The sequence below is a fragment of the Aedes albopictus genome, chromosome 1, assembly GCF_035046485.1.
Source record: "Aedes albopictus strain Foshan chromosome 1, AalbF5, whole genome shotgun sequence".
Classification (NCBI taxonomy): domain Eukaryota; kingdom Metazoa; phylum Arthropoda; class Insecta; order Diptera; family Culicidae; genus Aedes; species Aedes albopictus.
Window position 1 is genome coordinate 233022526 of NC_085136.1, and position 19496 is coordinate 233042021.

The 19496-nt window shown below is 42.3% G+C and overlaps 1 protein-coding gene across 3 annotated transcripts in view; it reads left to right on the forward strand.

The window, feature by feature from the left end:
• Positions 1-19496, forward strand: part of LOC109425382 (battenin) — a 34307-nt gene that overhangs the window by 11728 nt on the left and 3083 nt on the right. The window lies entirely within an intron of this gene.

Here is a 19496-nt window from a genome sequence, read left to right on the forward strand (position 1 = left end):
GTGGTACGCTTGTGCGTTTAGTACCCTCTTCCAGGGTATTTTTCCTATTTCCCTACCTGTCCCTATCCCCATCCAAATCCTTTTTCCTTCCTTTTCCCTTAGGAAGATGATGAAATAGGCTGTTATTTTGGCGATGGCACAAATGTCCCAAATGGAGGATAACGTGCCTCTGGAACCGGCCTTCTGATACCTGATAGTCAAAATTGACATGTTGCAAAGCAGTTTGCCTCTACCAACACATCATATGTAAAGTTATCAGCAGTTCAAAAAACAAAAAACATAAAAAAGATGGTTTTGTCCCACCTACACAAATCTCAATCAATACAGGCCATATTTTGTTCTCAAAGCTCACCCGACTTGCCTTGCGATCAACCACAACACCGACCATGAGCTTGAAATTCAATTATCGAGCATTAAGGCCTGAGGTTTATTCGCAAGCTACGGGACGAGCAGCGTACAATCGGTTTTGCGAGATAGGAACCAGCCAACCATCATCCTGAATCCAGAAATCCATCAGTCCGACCACATCACCGCCGTTTGGAGTTTGTCGCGTGAACCCCGTCAGTGTGTGCATGCGGATAAAGTGGTTTGGACCGCGAGTACCTACAACAATTATACCCGGTTACACCCAATTGGCAAGGACCAAAGCGCAACGCAACCCTCTTCTATACAATACCACACCTCTCAGTGTACCGCGTCGGAATTTAATCAAATATTTACGACCTTTTCCCTAATACTCCCTGGAACGGCGGTGCGGCGAGGAGAGATACATGTGGCCCCATGTGGTTCGCGTTTACCACACACACAGCAGGGGAATTCACTTAAGCGCGGTCATGGGAGATTTAATCGACTATATGTCGCACACGTGTAGCACTGCATCCGAACGGAAATAAAATGCTGCTAATGCCTGGCGGATGGGGTCTAGAGAGAAGCCGGGAGCTTGTTTGGCTACATTTCTGACGATTTTCCGGCTCAAATGACGAATGTTGCATAGTGAATGTGATATTTTTGATGTGGTCGATGACATTGTTGCATCCCCTAGCATTAGACACATTCAATGCGTTATTAGCAAAGGTCAAAATTCATACCAACCAGCATATTAAAAGATCAGATTTAATAATCGATTCATGCTTTGGGATTACGAATTGGATCTTTTTACTTCGAGAAAATCTTGGAACTGAGCGTAACGCTCAAAATGTCAAATTTCTAAACTAAATTGCTCCTACTATCCATATAAGACATTGAGTGATTAGTTACAAAATAGTGCATTTTGCCAAGGGCTTGGGTAAATAAGATAAAATACTCTTGGGTTCTCAATGCATACAAACAAACGTATCACACGAGAGATTATAAGTACAAGAAGCACAACTTTCAAACGTGAATGACAGATAAGTGGTAAACTAGTGTTGCTCACGTGCAATCTGTGACAAAGTACCGTCGATGGGGGTGACAATGGGTCTGGGGGGTGAGATTGGGTCAAAACGGAGAAACATAAAATTTGAAATAGCTCAATAACTATCGCTAATTTATATTGAAAGCTTTATATTATTTCAAAGGGGAGATGTTTTTACACGTCATGATGCAGAATAAGATGTTTTGCAATAATCGTTTTTTGTTTAATTTGTGGCTAAACTTATATGATGAAACTACTAGTAAATCACTCTGAAAAAATTTCTCCTTCGTAATGTTTAACACAAGTACCTAAACATACATTTTCTTATAAGTGGTTAGCTGTAGGTATTACCTGGTTGATGTAATGAAAAAAGCGGGCTGTCATTGCTCTTTTTATTTAAAAACTTAATATTTTCGACCCTATGTCTAAATATTAAGAATGGGGGTGAGATTGGGTCAAGCAAGTTATCGAGTGCACATAACCTTAAATAGAAATTCAACTTGTTATCCAGTCCCCATTTGACGTTAGAGTGGTCCCATGTTTACCGTATTTTCATTAAAGCACGCTTTCTTTCAAAAATATGTCGAGAAGCGTCAAACGAGTGTGTTAATAGTTTAGTGCCTAAAATAATTTATAACAATACACCCATACGTGTGGACAGCTCCTCTAATCATCAGCTAATCTCTAGTGTACTGCAATAGCGTAAGCTCACAAAATAGACTTAACATAATATTTGAACGACCCTCTATCTTGAGATGGAGTGATTTGCTTTAGCAATATAGAGGCCAATGATCATGTACATAAGAGTTTATAACGGAGGGTTTGGTTAAACATTTCTTATGCAGTATACAAAAACTAGCATTTTTTTTACAATCAATCTTTCATTCTTTCTTCGTCCCTCCCTCATTTTGATCTCCCCTCCTCTCATGGAGGTTGAAACTCTTAATGAGGATGATTATGACGGCTAAAAATGATGATACAGTATGCAAACGTTATTTTTTTTTTAATTTCAACCATTTTTTCGGTTGTATTGGTCCTTTTAGGTGGATTAATCATCTTTTAAAATTACCTAAGCTTTTATTCGTCATGATAACATTGTGTTTGAGGTAGGTTTACTATATATGATCAATAAAATTAATTTATATTCTTAGATAGGTGATTTCGAATACTTTGACCCATTCTCACCCCCTCTAAGGGGTGAGATTGGGTCAATTTTCAATCATTTGTAGTTTACTAAGTAATTCATATATCGTGATACTTTCTTGCTAAACTATCATTACCACATAGGAGAGTATACATACCAAATAAAAAGTTATTCTGACTTCAATTGCATTTGTTATTTAACAAACAATCTTTGAGTATCCTTTTTTGACCCATTCTCACCCCCAACGACGGTATCAATAAAATTAAAACACATTTACAGAGTAGAGTTTACAGTTATCGCGCCGGAAACATCATAAACAAAAACATTTAAGTGCTGTAGGTGGAAACCCACAAAATCATTCAATTGGTCAATTGAACTGTCGGGCGGAAAATTAATAAATATAGCCCCTATTTATAAGATAATACCACGCCATACTGGTGATGCGCCTCCGTATCTAATCTCAATGCGAACCATGGTGCGTCTCAGGTGGTGAGGCGAGCCGGACGTTTTACACCTCAATCGAACCGGGCATTGCCCATTGTGAATCGTTTGTGTACGTCCTTGACTGATAGAAGTGGTTCGTCGGCTGATTTTCAATCGGTTGCGATACAACATGCGAAAATAAGGGCTGTTTTTTTCGGCTGTTTTGTTCTCTTCGTCATAGGGTTTTTTTTTTAACCTATTGAACTCAAAGTTAGTCTCGAATCTTTCCTAACCTGGTTGAAATATACATATCGTGGGGTACTCTAATTTTGTACGGGTCCAGATTTTGCTAATTCATAACATCTCTAAAATGTGGAGCAGGGGTTCTCAAACTTTTTCAGTATGCGACCCAGGTTTAATTGTTAAAAAATTTGGCGATCCACATATATAGCACACATTTTTTCTTAAAAAAACGTCATTCATAAAATTTGGGCTGACTTAATGAATGATAATATTGTATCTCTTTTTCCTCCCCTGTTGGGGGAATAAAGCTGAACTTTTGTGGCATGTCCCGTTTTGATGTTCGCATGTTACCATGTGTCAAGTAATCAGCTTCTGCCACGACGCGTCGTCTCCCAGTGCCAGTCAGGTACAATGGAATTTATTAACTCTACGACTTTCCCAGGTTCTGCAGACCAGATCTCACTGGGTTGCAAGCAACCACTATTTAGAAATCTTTGCCTGCGCGTGTATAAAGCACCACAACTGCAAAGCAGATGTACCGAGGTTTCACGTTCCGTATTACAGAAACGACAGATATCACTCTGAATTTGGTCAAAATTTTTCAAGTGATACCCGCTCGGGCAGTGCCCAGTTACTAGGCCAGTGTATGTACAGGGGATACTCAAAATAACAGGGACAGGTAAAATTTTCCCTTTCCAAAAATATTCAACTCGCTGTAACTTTTCGAAAAGGGCATCAAATTTTTACTGTAAGCTCATCAACTAGTTGTATATCAGTGGTTCAAATTTGAAAAAGATTTAGCCATTCTACACGTTATAACGTCGTAGATTCTAGAAAAGGGTATAATTATTCGATAGCCAACTGATCTCTGGATTCAATGAACCGAATGCATTGAAATTTTGATCATTTATGACTAATATAATGAACTTTGAAAAACAGTTGACTTAATTTGAAATTATAAATAAGAAAAAAGTTATGGCGATTTCATTTATTCCATGTTTTTTTAGTAAATTTATCTATTTTTCATATGCATCCCATTACTTTTTCAATTTAATGAAGGTTATTTGGTTGCTTTCCTTTAAAACATAAATATATTCAAGTCAATTAGAGGGAATTTAAATGAACTATAATTACTATGTCGAATTTTGAAACGATGATAAAGTTGCGTTGCGTTGCGTGGTAACGGAGTAATTCGTAGATTGCATACTGAAAGTTGTCATGTTAAAACTTTAATACCCCAATTCTAATTGCTTATGGAATGCTATTTGGGAAGGAACAGCTATCCAACTAGAGGTTGAAGTAAAAAAGACATGAGAACTTCCATTGCCGGCCACGCCCATATTCTCCGTTACGAGGATAGGAAAGGATGTGATGATATGACACCTACTTTACAAGAGGTCAGCGACTCACCGACACTCCCATAGGTGTCAAGGAGTTGGATATTTGGAATGGGGGGATTTGGGAATCACTATAAGCGAGTGATGCGACAAGATTGTATTGTGAGTGTATTTGAGTAAATCAAGTAGTTGTGTTGGAGTGAGTGAAAATGTTTTAGTATATTTAAATACCAACGTTGGGAGTGACATAGCTAAGAAATTTTGTCACTCCATGGGCCTTTTTGAGTCCGGGATGGGGCACAGGCTTTTACACTGTGTCCTGGCTAACAAGCCTAGGCTTAAGCGCTATTGATCGCTCTCTGAAACGATAAGAAACACGTTATGTGGATGGGAAGGGATAGTAGGAAGGGATAACTATTTATCGAAGTGCCGACTCACCGACGCCCTCGAAAATAGAAAGGAAATAGGATTTTGGTACAGGAATGGTCAGGAATTCAGTATTATTTTAAGGCCGGACGGGACGGTGGTTGAATCGTCCGCCATTGCTCTGTTGTTAGTAAGATGCAAATCTCAACTTCTACTTCATATTATTGACTAGAAATTTGATCGTTCATTTGCTCACTTGTGGTGCACAATCGACTAAAGTTTCAGCTACGTCAGTGCAGTGGAAATTGATATTTGCTTCTTCAAAATCGCGAGGCAAATTGTTAGAAAGAGAGGGAAGATAGGAAAAATTACACGTCGTCCCGTGCGCCCTTAACAATGCATGTCAAGATGCATGTAATTGAGAAAAGGGTCTATCTGCCTTTTGCAAACAAACACGTCTCCGCCTCTGCAGGGCTCACCCGCATCCACCCACACACGTCAACACACCTAACAGATAACTTACTCTAACATGCGTAGGCTGACGCAGATAGGCCTCACATAGAAAGAAACGTGCCTCAAAGGCAGACAGGCGGCCTCTTTCAGATATTAGGTCGGAATTCCAAACCAACCGACAAGAATCCCTGAACAAGGCGTATCTTACCGCGTATCGCGCTACATCGAAAAAGTGTCCGCCACATAAATTTCGCCCAGATGGTCCTGCTATCCTAGCGCTCCACATCACACATAAAAGTTAAAGCTGTCGGGACACTATTATAATGAACGGTTCCACCGGCAAACTTAAGCCACCCAGCACGTAAACCCCGACATCTCAGCAGGGCCACCCCCAATAAGAAAATCAAGATTCTGGTTGGAAACTGCCCCACTTTTAGGGTTCATTCAAATATTACGTAACGTGATGGGGGGTGGGAGGGGGTCAAGCGCTGTGTTACGCTGCATACAAAATTTAAAAATCCTTCATACAAAAGTTGTTACGTGGGGGAGGGAGGGGGTCAAAAATTGACACATTTTGCGTTACGTAATATTCGAACGAACCCTTACAGCAAGACCGCAAACCGAATGAACTCAGTTCACTGCTGTATGGATTCATCCACCGCTGAACCGAACTTACTCGGTCCTAGAATTCCGACACTAGAGCGGACCATCTCCAATTAAAATCGATCAATTGTGTTTGAGAATAACCCCGCTCCAGTATCAAAACTCCCGGGTAGAGCGAATTCCGTTCATCGGTGGATAAGTTCATAAGTCCATCAACAGAATTAAAACCACCTTGCCCTCACGACACCCTAACACATACCCATATCGTTGTTTCTACTGGGTATCATCTCGTTGTGGTCAGGTTCCATCCCAGTTGCGGTATGTAGTAATATGGAAAACTTTTAGATGAAATCAAATAAATTATTGAATAAACAACAAATACAACAAAATGGTACAAATCTACAACCTAGCATCTATATCGGTTTCTCGATTTTCAGCTGCAGCAGCAGCTTCCCAAGCGAAACTGCAACTTGGAATCAACTTCTTTTACAGTTAATTTCTATCCCATTCTCCTGCACCCATTACCATAGAGACAGCTGCTCTGCAACTAGCCTAAGTGAGCCGCATTCGCACAGCTGCGTATAGAAAATTATAAAATTGTCCAGTATTTCAGGTATTTATTATGTGCTAGTAAGACAGTTCGGTAGCTCTCTCCCCCGTCCCACCGCTGAAGGTTAAACACACGGATTTGCTAGAGTCAAGCCGATCTATTCCCAGCAACCATGCTGGGAAATTAACCTCTCACAAACCAAATACAAATGCAAATCGAAAATCACTGTCAATTCAAAAAGCAGTTCCTCAGCATATATCGCTTAAAAATACATCGTCCCAAATCCCAACCAAGTTAGAACATGCTCACCGGATTTTTAGGTAGCCTTCTGTAGTTTCTTTCTCCTTCGCTCTGCAATAGGAACTGCTGTTACATTATACATATTATCCGATGTCCGGTAAAACCTCCTAACACATAGGTCGAACAGCCGGACCATTATTAAGCACGCACGTTTAATCACTTTTTTGCATCGGTTTCCGAACATTTTAATCAACTTTAGCACAATCTTCCACCAATTCACAAATCGATCAGCCGAATTTAAATTACACGGACACGAAAAAACTGACAGACACATTTTTCCACACGTCCGCGCGCGCTCGTGGATTGCTGCGATCTCAATTTTGAAACGATGATAAAGTTTTGGATAAATTAGTGTTATATGTATTAGAAAAATAATTTAATCGAAATAATTTTCTTTCGTGTGAAGAACTTAAAGTTTAATCAAATGTTTTCAATAGCTCATTATACATATAAGTCATAAATGATCAAAATTTCATTGCATTCGGATCATTGACTCCGGAGATATAACAGCTCAAAATTGGCTATCGGATAATTATACCTTTCTCTAGAACCTTAATAACTTTGTGTAGAATGGCCCGATCATTTCAATTTTGACCACTGATACACAGCTAGTTGATAAACTTACAGTGAAAATTTGAGAATATTTGATGCCCTTTTCGAAAAGTTACAGCGATTTGAACATTCTTTGAAAAATGAAAATTTTACCTGTCCCAGTTATTTTGAGTATCCCCTGTACAGTAGAGCTCTCTTGTTGAGCTCTAAGAGCTTTTTGGTTTTATAAGCATTTGGTGTTATAAATAGTTTTGACTGATTGCAATTGTTGACATCCATCCAATTGGATATCACCCTCTGCTCAGCCCAGAATTCCATACTTACTTACCGATCAGGCTAAGGCCGGGGTGGCCTCTGCTGTACATAGTAGCCGCCTCCATTCCACTCGGTCCATGGCTGTTTGTCTCCAGTTCCGCACTCTGCGTAGGGTCCGCAGATCGTCCTCCACTTGGTCGACCCACCTAGCTCGCTGCGCTCCACGTCTTCTTGTACCGGTCGGATGACTCTCGAGAACTATTTTAGTCGGGTTGCTATCCGACATCCTGATGACGTGACCCGCCCACCGTAGCCTCCCGATTTTCGCGGTATGGACGATGGTTGGTTCTCCCAGCTCGTGGTTCATTCGCCTTCTCCAAGTCCCGTCTTCCATCTGCACTCCGCCGTAGATGGTACGCAACACCTTCCGTTCGAAAACTCCAAGGGCGCGTTGGTCCTCCGCACGTAGGGTCCATGTTTCGTGCCCATAGAGGACGACCGGTCTAATCAACGTTTTGTAGATGGTTAACTTCGTGTTACGGCGAACTTTATTCGATCGTAGAGTTCTGCGGAGTCCAAAGTAGGCACGATTTCCTGCCACAATGCGCCTCTGAATTTCACTGCTGTTGTCGTTGTCGGCGGTCACCAGTGAGCCCAAGTACACGAATTCTTCAACCGCCTCGATTTCATCACCGTCGATATAAATTCGGGGTGGCGGGCGCGCTGTTTCCTCCCTGGAGCCCTTTGCCATCATGTACTTTGTCTTCGACACATTAATGACTAATCCGATTCGTCTGGTTTCACTCTTTAGTCGGATGTACGATTCCGCCATCGTCTCAAATTTCCGAGCAATAATATCAATATCATCAGCGAAACCAAGCAGCTGAACGGACTTCGTGAAAATCGTCCCACTCCACTCAGAATATTCTTTCGTTAAACCTCAACGAATATGCTTCGTAAAACCAGTTTTCGTAAATTGGAAGCAATTTGCGTAAAATGTACGGTCCATTCGTACCACCATGCTGAAACAGTACAAATGGAGTTGTATCATGTACGAAATCACGAATCCGACAGACGCTAAACTGGCTCATTCGTAGATTTTAGCTCCCGCTTTGTAGAATGAAACAAAATAAACAAATGTCAAACATTTTTTACTAACCATGCGTAAAAAGAAAATTTCGCTTCGTAGAATGCAACAAAGCTTTGCAGTCATCACTGACGGTTGATTGGATCGCAGAGAAAACAAAGCAACATGTTTTAATGAGCATATGACGGTGCGTGTGCGAGAAGAGGAGAGGAAACATGCTCTCGGTTGAAAAGTAAAAGTTATTTATAAACAGAACCAAAGTGGAAAGAGTTCTGGTTGTTTTCGGACGGCTTCAACAAGCGTCCACAGATAGGTGGCTAGCACTGGTAGGTATAAATCAGAAGATACATGATTCGAAGCCTGTGATATCTAAGTAGATGAACGAGTGGTATTTTTTTAAAGCATGTTTTATGTTATTCCGACAAAAAAAAAGAGACAGAAAAACTTGTCGGAGCAATTTTATACGAAACGAACTCATGCATATTACGAAGCTTTTCGTTGCAGAAAACAACAAATGGCATTTGTAAACATGACGACCGATTTCGTACAATGAAACAAAATTTATTTTCAGTGTCGTGTTACACCCTCTAAAGCAATGTTGAACAGCTAGCACGAAAGACCATCACCTTGCCGTAACCCTCTGCGAGATTCGAAGGGACTCGAGAGTGTCCCTGATACTCGAACTACGCACATCACTCGATCCATCGTCGCCTTGATCAACCGTGTCAGTTTATCCGGGAATCCGTATTCGTGCATAATCTGCCATAGCTGTTCTCGATCGATTGTATCATACGCCGATTTGAAATCGATGAACAAGTGATGTGTGGGCACGTTGTATTCGCGGCATTTCTGCAACACCTGGCGGATGGCGAACATCTGGTCCGTTGTAGCGCGTTCACCCATAAATCCAGCCTGATATTGCCCCACGAACTCTCTTGCAATCGTTGATAGACGGTGGCATAAAATTTGAGAGAGTATCTTGTAGGCAGCGCTCAGTAGTGTGATCGCGCGGTAGTTCCCGCAATCCAACTTGTCGCCCTTTTTGTAGATGGGACACACGATACCTTCCATCCATTCCTCCGATAATACTTCCTCCTCCCTAATCTTGGTAATGACCCAGTGTAGTGCTCTCACCAGTGCTTCTCCACCGTATTTTAGAAGCTCGCTTGGTAGTTGATCTGCTCCAGCGGCTTTGTTGTTTTTCAACCGGCCAACCTCCTCCTCAATCTCTTGGAGGTCAGGCGCCGGAAGTTTTTCGTCCTGTGCACATACTCCTAGATCTGTTACCACGTCACCTTTGGTACTTGCAACGTCGCCATTGAGGTGCTCATCGTAATGCTGCCGCCACCTCTCGACCACCTCACGCTCGCTCGTGAGAATATTCCCGTGATTATCTCGGCACATGTCGGCTTGTGGAACAAAGCCTCTGCGCGCGTGGTTCAGCTTCTCGTAGAACTTTTGTGAGTCCTTAGCGCGGTACAGCTCTTCCATCGCTTCGCGATCTCGTTCTTCCTGCTGGCGCTTCTTCATCCGGAAGACTGAGTTCTGCCTGTTCCGCGCCTGTTTGTAACGTGCCTCATTCGCTCTCGTACGGTGTTGCAGCATTCTCGCCCATGCTGCATTCTTCTCGTTTTTCAACTGTTCACATTCGCCGTCGTACCAGTCGTTTCTGTGATTCGGAGTCGCGAAGCCTAGTGCTGTAGCCGAGGTACTACCTATGGCGAATCGGTTGTCCCTCCAGCCATCTTCAAGTGTAGCTGCGCCAAGCTGCTCTTCCGTTGATAGGGCCACTGCTAACTGCTGCGCGTAGTCTTGAGCCACTTCTACGTTACGCAGCTGCTTGATGTTGAGCCGTGGCGTTCGACTTCGATGCGTGGTGATAACTGTCGAAAGTTTTGAGTGCATGCATACAGCAACTAAGTAGTGATCCGAATCTATATTCGCACTGCGGTATGTGCGGACGTTGGTTATATCCGAGAAGAATTTACCGTCGATTAGAACGTGGTCGATTTGATTTTCTGTTTGTTGGTCGGGTGATCTCCATTCTTCAGGTGGCTTTGTAGATATCTTTGCGGGGGAAGAAGGTGCTTCGGACTACCATACCACGGGAGGCTGCAAAGTTTACGTATCGCTGGCCGTTATCATTCGATACGGCGTGCAGGCTGTTTCGCCCGATTACCGGTCTGTACATTTCCTCCCTTCCTACCTGCGCGTTCATGTCGCCGACTACGATTTTCACGTCACGCGGCGAGCAACCATTGGTGAACAGACGCTCGAGACGTACCTCTTCAATCTAGCTGAAGTCAGAAAGACAACATGCCCAGGCTGCACTACCAGCTAAGTACACAACTCTTAGCTGGCGGTCTTTGTAATCGCTTGACCCGTGGAAGCATGAGGTAGGAACTTGTGAAGATCCGAGCTATGTTGGACGCTCTTCTTATCGACTCACCGTTTTGCAACCCTGTATTTTCCGATGCGGGGAATGAATAATCAATTTCTTTGGATGTAGGGTATCGCGCTACTTGGGCGGTGGTTTTCTTCGTCTGTTAAACTGTTAAACGTCTAGTAAACAAAAACCAAGCATTTCCGATATATTTAAATGTTTTTATACCGGGAGTTTGCGTTAAAATTAGTGCCACCACGTGGCGAGTGCATAATAAAAAAAAAACAATGGTCCGTTTTACGATCCGATGATCTGAAAATTTACCAGAATGTGGCGTAGTAACACACGTGGGCATATTTATATCAACACTGATTGTCGTTTGCGTAAAATGACTTACAGCTTTGCTATGACATTCGCAAATCGAAGGCCAGCATTGCCGATTTCGTCACAACTAAATACTACAATGTAGCTAAACGCAAGTTATCCGCCCGAAACGGTAGGAAACTATCACGGTCCAGCATGAACGTGGCAATGAACGGACTTTGCCCGTGCACCTGACACTGACGGCTGGCATCGTCGTGCGTGAGGCAAAATTCAATTAAACCCAATAATAAAATTGTTATTGTGCGGTACATCTCACCCACGGCAAAACATCCCCTGGGTACGATTATGGTTGGACGGACGTGCGCGTCCTTTGGTTCGATTTGTGAGGGAAAACGGTATAAAATACGTTGTCGTCAAGGTAATTTAGTGCTTAGAGGTAGATTTGAGCGTTGCATTTTGTTGTTGAGACATTTTACCCCTTTAACCCGAATTCAACCCTTTCCTGTGAGTAGACGCATTTTACCCCAACCTTTATATTGCACTGTGTAGCTGCTGGTTGATTCACATTGACTGACTGACTATGGGTGTCGCCGATCAGCCGGTCGGATGCAGTGGGAATAAATTATAAATTATCAGTTGCTGCGCGCGGTGAAAATTTATGTGGTTGTCATCAATAATGCTCTGGTACTGGCGGTACATGTGCTTAGTAGCTGTGGTCACAAATTTATGTAGCCTGTGGGAGGGTAGTTGATCGGAAAATTACAGCTAATTGATAATAAATGAAGTAATTGACGATCGAAAGGACTTTTCTGTGGCTAACAAAAGCTAAATAAACCCACAGACAAACAGACGTAACACTTGCGAAATTTCCATCCACCACGATTTTAACGATCATTTAAAATTTTCATAGCTGTGTCTTTCACAACCAGAGGCGTGCGCATCGTTTTTCTATGCGTTTGACGTTTCACACTATCGCCTTTCTGTTGACGATATTGCACAACACAGAGATTCGTGCAACTTTTCCACCAGGTGATGGTAGTGTGAACTGGGCGATTGATTTCCATGAAAATCGTTCAAGGTGTTACGTTTGTTTGTCTGTGATAAACCGTTTTATAGAAACAAGATTAGTTAGTTAGGCAAGTAATCTTAAGGAATTTATACAAATGCATTATGAAGTTTAGAATAAGTTTTAAATAAAATAATAAGTACTAATTATGATACGAGTGAAAACGGATCACCTTTATATTGGTCGAAACTACATTATGAAATCATAGTTGAGCTCATATGAATTTATTAGCTCACATTAATTATACTGTTTTCAATTGATTGAACACGAAACCTTATGAATTCATATGAGCTCGATTACGGTTTCAATTTATAGTTTGAAGTAGTCATTTTCAGGTTGGTCTATATTGAATACTTATCTTCTTCTTTTTCTTCTTCCTTCTTCTTCTTCTTCTTCTTCACGTTCCCACTAGAACTTGGCCTGACTCTCTTAAATTCAGTGTTCTTTGTTCTTCCACAGTTATTAATTGAAAGCTTTCTTTGCCTGCAATTGCATGAATTTGTGTATTGTGAGGCAAATACAATACACTATGCCCAGGGAGCCGAGAAAAATTCCCAACAGAACGGGAATCGAACCCGCCGTCTTCGGTTTGGCCTTAACCACTAGGCTAACTGGAGACCCCATTGAATATATAGCCTAAATTCTATGACGAATACACTATACCATAAATATTGTAGGCAAATACAATGCTTGTCAATCCTTGAATTGTCGGATAAACGAATGAGGCGAAAAAAAATGATAACTGCCCAAAATAAGACCCTCCTTATCAAATTATCGCACTCAATGGTGGCCCGATAAGTCCAACAATATGACCCAATCACTAAACGTCGTATATCTTCACGTCGTAAATTTTAATAGATCGCAACTAACTAGCACTGAATTCCGTGCTGATAAAGAAGGGGCCAATCAACGTTAAGTCATAACCGTGGGACTTCATATACCTATTAGAGGTCTGTCCGAGTTGTTATCATCATACACACCAAAAATCGATTGAGGGTTTCAGCAAAATTTTGCTAAGCTGAAGGTTCCAGGCTATAAAGTTGTGTAAGAATTTGAACCCTTACTTGCATAAGAATGCGAACCAATTCACGTTGAAAACACTGGCGCTGCCAAACATCATATTGCCACAGTTAGTGGGGAATTGAAACATTTGAAGTTTTAATAAAATATTCTTTACACAATATTAAGATTGTAATTCGTTTTGTTTCTCGTTCCTGAGGAATGACCATTTTTGCGCAAATTATCCAGATGTTTGTTGAATTTCTACCGTCTTCATTATTAATTTCAGTGCCGATTGATTTCGTATTTTTTTTGTTATTGCTGTTGCTTACTCAAAAAATATGAAATTCCATCAAAAAATATGGGGTTGGGCAACTGTAAATAAAACAATATGGGCCGACTTCTTTCCGGTTCGCCCGCTTAGGACAGCATCATCGCTTGTCCTAGAGTTCCACCGGTCCACTTAAGGCAAAGTTGTGTAGATTTACCTGCTTCTTCCAAATCCTTTGCTAATCCTTGGTCCATCAACGTTAACTCCGAACCATCGTTCAGAAATGCATAGCATTCTATCTGTTTCTCAACCCCGGACAACGTAACCGGTAGATAACGGAACATTCTTACTCCGGAGCCCGACAGATGAGTGTTTACATTAAATTACATTAAACAAATTTTGTTTCTTCTTGCGTTGGTCGACTCGTATTGTTGCTGGGCCCAGTAGTGGTGAGGTCTGCAGCATTATAGTGTTCGCATCGCACTTCCCACCATTTTGTCTGAGGCACTGCGACACATTCGGAGTTCACGTACCGTCGCCCACCTGGCTTTCATAAGATAGTTCCAAAAACCTCGGTCACTTCCCAGCCTTCTTGCAACCTCCCTTACAGATCGCGCAATATTTAATACCACTGGCCTCGCGATGTTTTCTATCTAAGTGTTACGTCTATTTTTCTGTGGTTTCTGTTTTGGGACTTCTGAAGACGAATAGTTGGAATAAATCTAGTCTAGTCTACACACACACAGCCATTCATTGAAAGAATCCTGAAAAATGGTAGAATCGACCAATTCTATCATTTTTCTTGTCATCACAGACAAACAGATGTCTCACTCTACTCACTTCTCATCGTAACCCTTTTTAACGATTAGTTATAATGTTTTGTAGTTCGCAAATCGCTCGATCACGGCGCTCGCATCGTTTTTGCTCCTGTTTGACGTTTGCTCACTACTGCCACCTACTGAGTGGTTTGCGTAACACAGCCTCCCGAGCAGAGTAAAAATGCTCAATAATAGCATATTTTGATACGGAGATCAAAAAGTGATATTTGTTTGTTTGAGATAAGAGATAATAGTACTGAAAATAATATCTCAATTTTACTCTACAAATTTAGCTCTTGGTAAGATCTAACCAATAGCAGTGAGCTATTTTATTGATATTCAAATATCAAATTTTGCTATTGGTTGGATGGTTCAAGAACAAATTTTCGCTATTATTTTCAGTACTTTTACCTCTTATCTCAAACAAACCAATATCACCTTTTGATCGTCAGTACTTGACCTCTGCCCGGGCTGGTTAGCATTGGGCGATTATGTTTTCGTGACGATGATTTTTATCGCAACTTGTTCCAAGTGATACGTCTGTTTGTCTGTGTTGTCATTATTGAGCTTCTCGAGGTTTTTAGCATTTAGACAAGTTTCTCTTCGACCTATAGGTTGCGCGCCAGGGTATAATGTGTGTTGGTCACTTTGCGACGATTAACTCAAATCCATACACCAGCGCACAATTTGCGCGCCGATTGCATATGCGCCTAGTTTTTCACTAGCCAAATCACTATTAATCAGTGGTTTAATGAAGTAAAAGCTTTGTTACCGTCAATAATATCTTTGTTGTACATTTTTTCCAGACATAAGGAAGTTCAATGTTTTAGACAAAAAATGAATCCGAACCCTAAGAGAGATAGAGCTCTTGGCGCGAACCATTTTGACACTTGTTTATTTATATTTTGTATAGCGCACAACCCGGCGCATGGGCTATCGGCGCACAAGTTGTTGGCCAGTATGCGGATTTCAGAAAAGATTCGCAATATTAATGCTTGGAGCACATCGAAGATGTATTTCAAGCATTACAGCATCCAGGCCTACTGTGCAGCGTTGTTGTTTTTCAAGCCATAGAACGGAGACTCGTACCAGCCGTTCGGCATACATAGTTTGGGATATAGGGTTTGGGTGCTAGTAGTGGACCCCCTAAGCCATCGAAATTCACTTCTGCGGCTCTTTAGCTATTTTAAGATAGTGGATTGTTCCAAAGTGGATTTTTTTTTAACAAATTTCACGTCCCCTCTTTATGTTAAGACCGTCAAACAAACAACATTAATACATTATTCCAGTGGAATACGCACTTGAAAATACGCATCGATGTTGCCTATAATGGACACCACCGGGGTAATTCGCCGGAGGTTAGATAATAGGCTTGACGTTTAAATGCTTCAAGTGACGTCAATCGGCCTTCAATCGGCCGCGAAGGAGATTACCGAAGGTCAAGTACATTTGGAATTTCCGGAGAAAGTCGGGGAAGAAAGAGTCGTGATCGAACCCAAAACTGAGCGAGCCTTCAACGTAGGCCGTTACACTACCGAACTATTTCGAAGAAGTTCGTAGGAAATACCGAACTTTCGTGAGTTCGTTCGATGGCACCTTCCCTAATCTGAGGATCACGGTTCCATTTTTACTTTCGTTCGATCCGCAGATTAGTGTTGAAGTGTCGTTTGGTAATTCGTTGAAAAGGTCGTTAATTTTCCTAGTTTCACGTTCGAATTAGGAGAGAAGTGCTTAGGGTTTGTGCGTTTACTTCAATAGGATCATCAGCGACACTTCCTGCTGTTCGGTACGGAACTTGCCGGCGGATAAATAAACCCCGCCGAAAGAAACGGCTCGTCAACACGCCGTTTAGAGCGAATTTCCGTGGTCGTCAACTGCCACTTGCCAGGCCCGTTTAGAAGGTCAGCCGAGAATTCGCACCACCCCCCCCCCCCTTCCACGTGGCAGTCTGGACTACACGTGTCTCCAAGCGTCGAACGATCGCCTTCATCGACGCGACACAACAGGAGCGCAGAAGCGCCCAGCAGGTCAGCAAAATCCCCGTAGCTGCGCGGTGAGTCATCTCCTTTTTGCATCGTCTTTTTTATGGAGTGGGGTGTCCGGTGAAGACGCCTCGGAGGACAGTTTTTTGCCGACCATAAGGTCGAGATTAACTTGGACGTCTAGTCACTACAGCGTCCGTTGAGGTAAGGTTGGGTGGCACCAATTATACAAAATCGTGAGCACGTAATTTAAGAACGACCCACCCAACCCTATTGTGTGAGACACCCAGGTGTAGCAAGCTTGCCGCTGCTGCTTGTCGCATCATCGAGGAGGAGAGAAAGTGAATGGAGCACGAGTAGAGCACATGACAGAGATAGGTAGATAGGAATGGAACACAAACGCACAGGCACAAGAGAGCAGGATTGAGAAAAGGAATACCTGAGAATATGGGAAATAAATAGGGACTAGCATGTTTGTAGAATAAATTGTTCGTTGTGGGACATTACCGAATAAATATGTTTAGTTTCTACCATAATAGTGTGTTTGTAGGTTACAATTCCGTCGTGTGAAAGATCTTTAGATTATTGAAATGTTGTCCCGTTGATCCGCGTATTTGTAGTAGATGTTGTTTGCGTGGCGCAATTTGACTGTTGTGTCTTGCGTATTCCCTTCCACACTGGTAGCGCCTCTAGCGGGAATAGTGGAATCGCCAGTGATGATAAATAGCTCGCGTGGCATTTAGGTATGGGTGTCGTCTTACTGCGTTCTTTAGAGGAATGGTTTTGTAGTGTATCGGATTATGTTGTTGCGTAGGGTAATCACCCCAGCTCAGGTGTAGGAAGTAGATGCGCTGGCTCGATCCTACTTTCTTCGGGAATTTCAAATGGACTCGCCCTGAAGAGTCTCAACCGGGCAAATTTAGAACTTGTCGTGCGGTCTCCTTACGGAGTGGCGCTTAAGCCGCATGATTCATTCCTGGATCGGCCAGTGCCGGCTACACAACCCCTATTTGATATTCGTTGGGAGTGACTTGGCTAAGAGGGTTAATGTACACTCCATGAGTTCCCTTGGGAAGGTCACAGGTATTTCCCCCTCGAGCCCTGACTAATGTAAGCCTAGGTTTAAGCACCATTACTTGCCCTCTGAAACGAAACAAAACTAAAATTGATCCCTATCAAATAATGCAAAGAAACGATCTCACCAAGTTCATCCTCATGCCCACTTGATAGTGAGTTGATGTCAGCCGTTTTCAGTGATGTACAATAGCATTTGTGGAGCGGACTGTAGTGAATAAGGTTTGATTCTGAGTAATTGATTGGAAAATATTGAGCGTGCTTTTAAGCAGTACTAGAACGGCTGCCCGGCATTGATGATTTTGATGATTAGATGATGATGTATGCGTGCGCTTGTTTTGCTACGGATAGACGCACAATGAATGAAAGAGAATAACACGATAGAAGACAGAAAAAAAGAGATGGATTGACTGACTGCCAAGCTCATGATGGGCAGAATGTCCGTGCAGGGTTTGAATGGAAACAGAGAGTGAATGGGAGAAATGAGATAGAGTGTTGGTGAGATGATAGAAGCGTATGTGAGAATGGAACGGCAATAGATTTTGAGTCAGGCTTGAACGAAAACAAGTTTGGCTGTTTTCTCATTCTGTTGGTGATTTTTGCGATGGACGGACGCGTGTGAGAAATTCTTTTAATTTTGATTCGGACGAAATGAAAAACCTAAATGGGCGCGTGTGAGAAAATTAATAGATTTAGAATTCGGACGGAAAAAAAGTAGAGTTTACTACACGGACCTGGTGTGATGGTTAGAACACTTGACCACAGACAAACAGACGTAACACTTGCGAAATTTCCATCGACCACGCTTTTAACGATCATTTGAAATTTTCATAGTTGTGGCTTTCACAACCAGAGGCGCGCGCATCGTTTTTCTATACGTTTGACGTTTCACACTAGCGCCTTCTGTTGACGATATTGCACAACACAGTGATTCGTGCAACTTTTCCACCAGGTGATGGTAGTGTGAACTGGGCGATGGATTTCCATGAAAATCGTCCAAGGTGTTACGTCTGTTTGTCTGTGACTTGACTATCACGCCGAGGACCTGGGGTCGAATCCCACTTCCGACAAACTCACAAAATGTGAGTTCTTCCTTCGGAAGGGAAATAAACCGTGGGTTCCGAGATGAACTAGCCTAGGGCTAAAAATTTCGTTATTACAGATAAAAAAATAAAAATAGCATTTGTTAAGCTTCTAGTGTGAAGACGAATAGTTGGAACAAATGTTCAAAAACGCCTTGATGTTCGGCTTGCTGTAAAGTTCCTGGTTCTTTTCAGTCGGTTGGGTACCGCAAATTAAGCAGGCATCAGAATAGATCCATTTGCATGAGCGCGCGATTTGCGAACTACCGCATATTTGAATAATCCGTTAAAAAGGGAAACGGTGGGAAGTGAGTATATGAGTGTGACGGTTGCCTGTGGTGTCAGCTTTTTGACGAGCGCGTTCAGCAGGGTTACGTTCCGCTTGTGCTCCTTCCTTCTGCAGGCGTCGATTGTGCTGCACAAATTCTGAACCACTAACGCATGTTCGATCAGTAATGAACACTTCAGCGTATGTTGACAAGAACTACGGCCACTCCTCAGGATTTTCGCTGAATCTCGGCAGGTCTCGTGAAGGACTTGCCGGACAACTATCTGTTCCGGTGTGATCTCCACACACTCTGCAGATGATCTGTCATGAACCCATATCTCTTCCGCTTCCAGTGTCTTCAATTGCACTTCCAGCACCATTCGCTCCAACCTTCGCGACGACGTTGACTTCACTGATTTTGCATCTTATTTTCCGTTTGTCGCCACCTCCTTCACCGATCTTGCAACGACTTCCAGCTCATGACCAGTTTGCATCGCTCCAACGTCCTGACTTTGATTTTTGA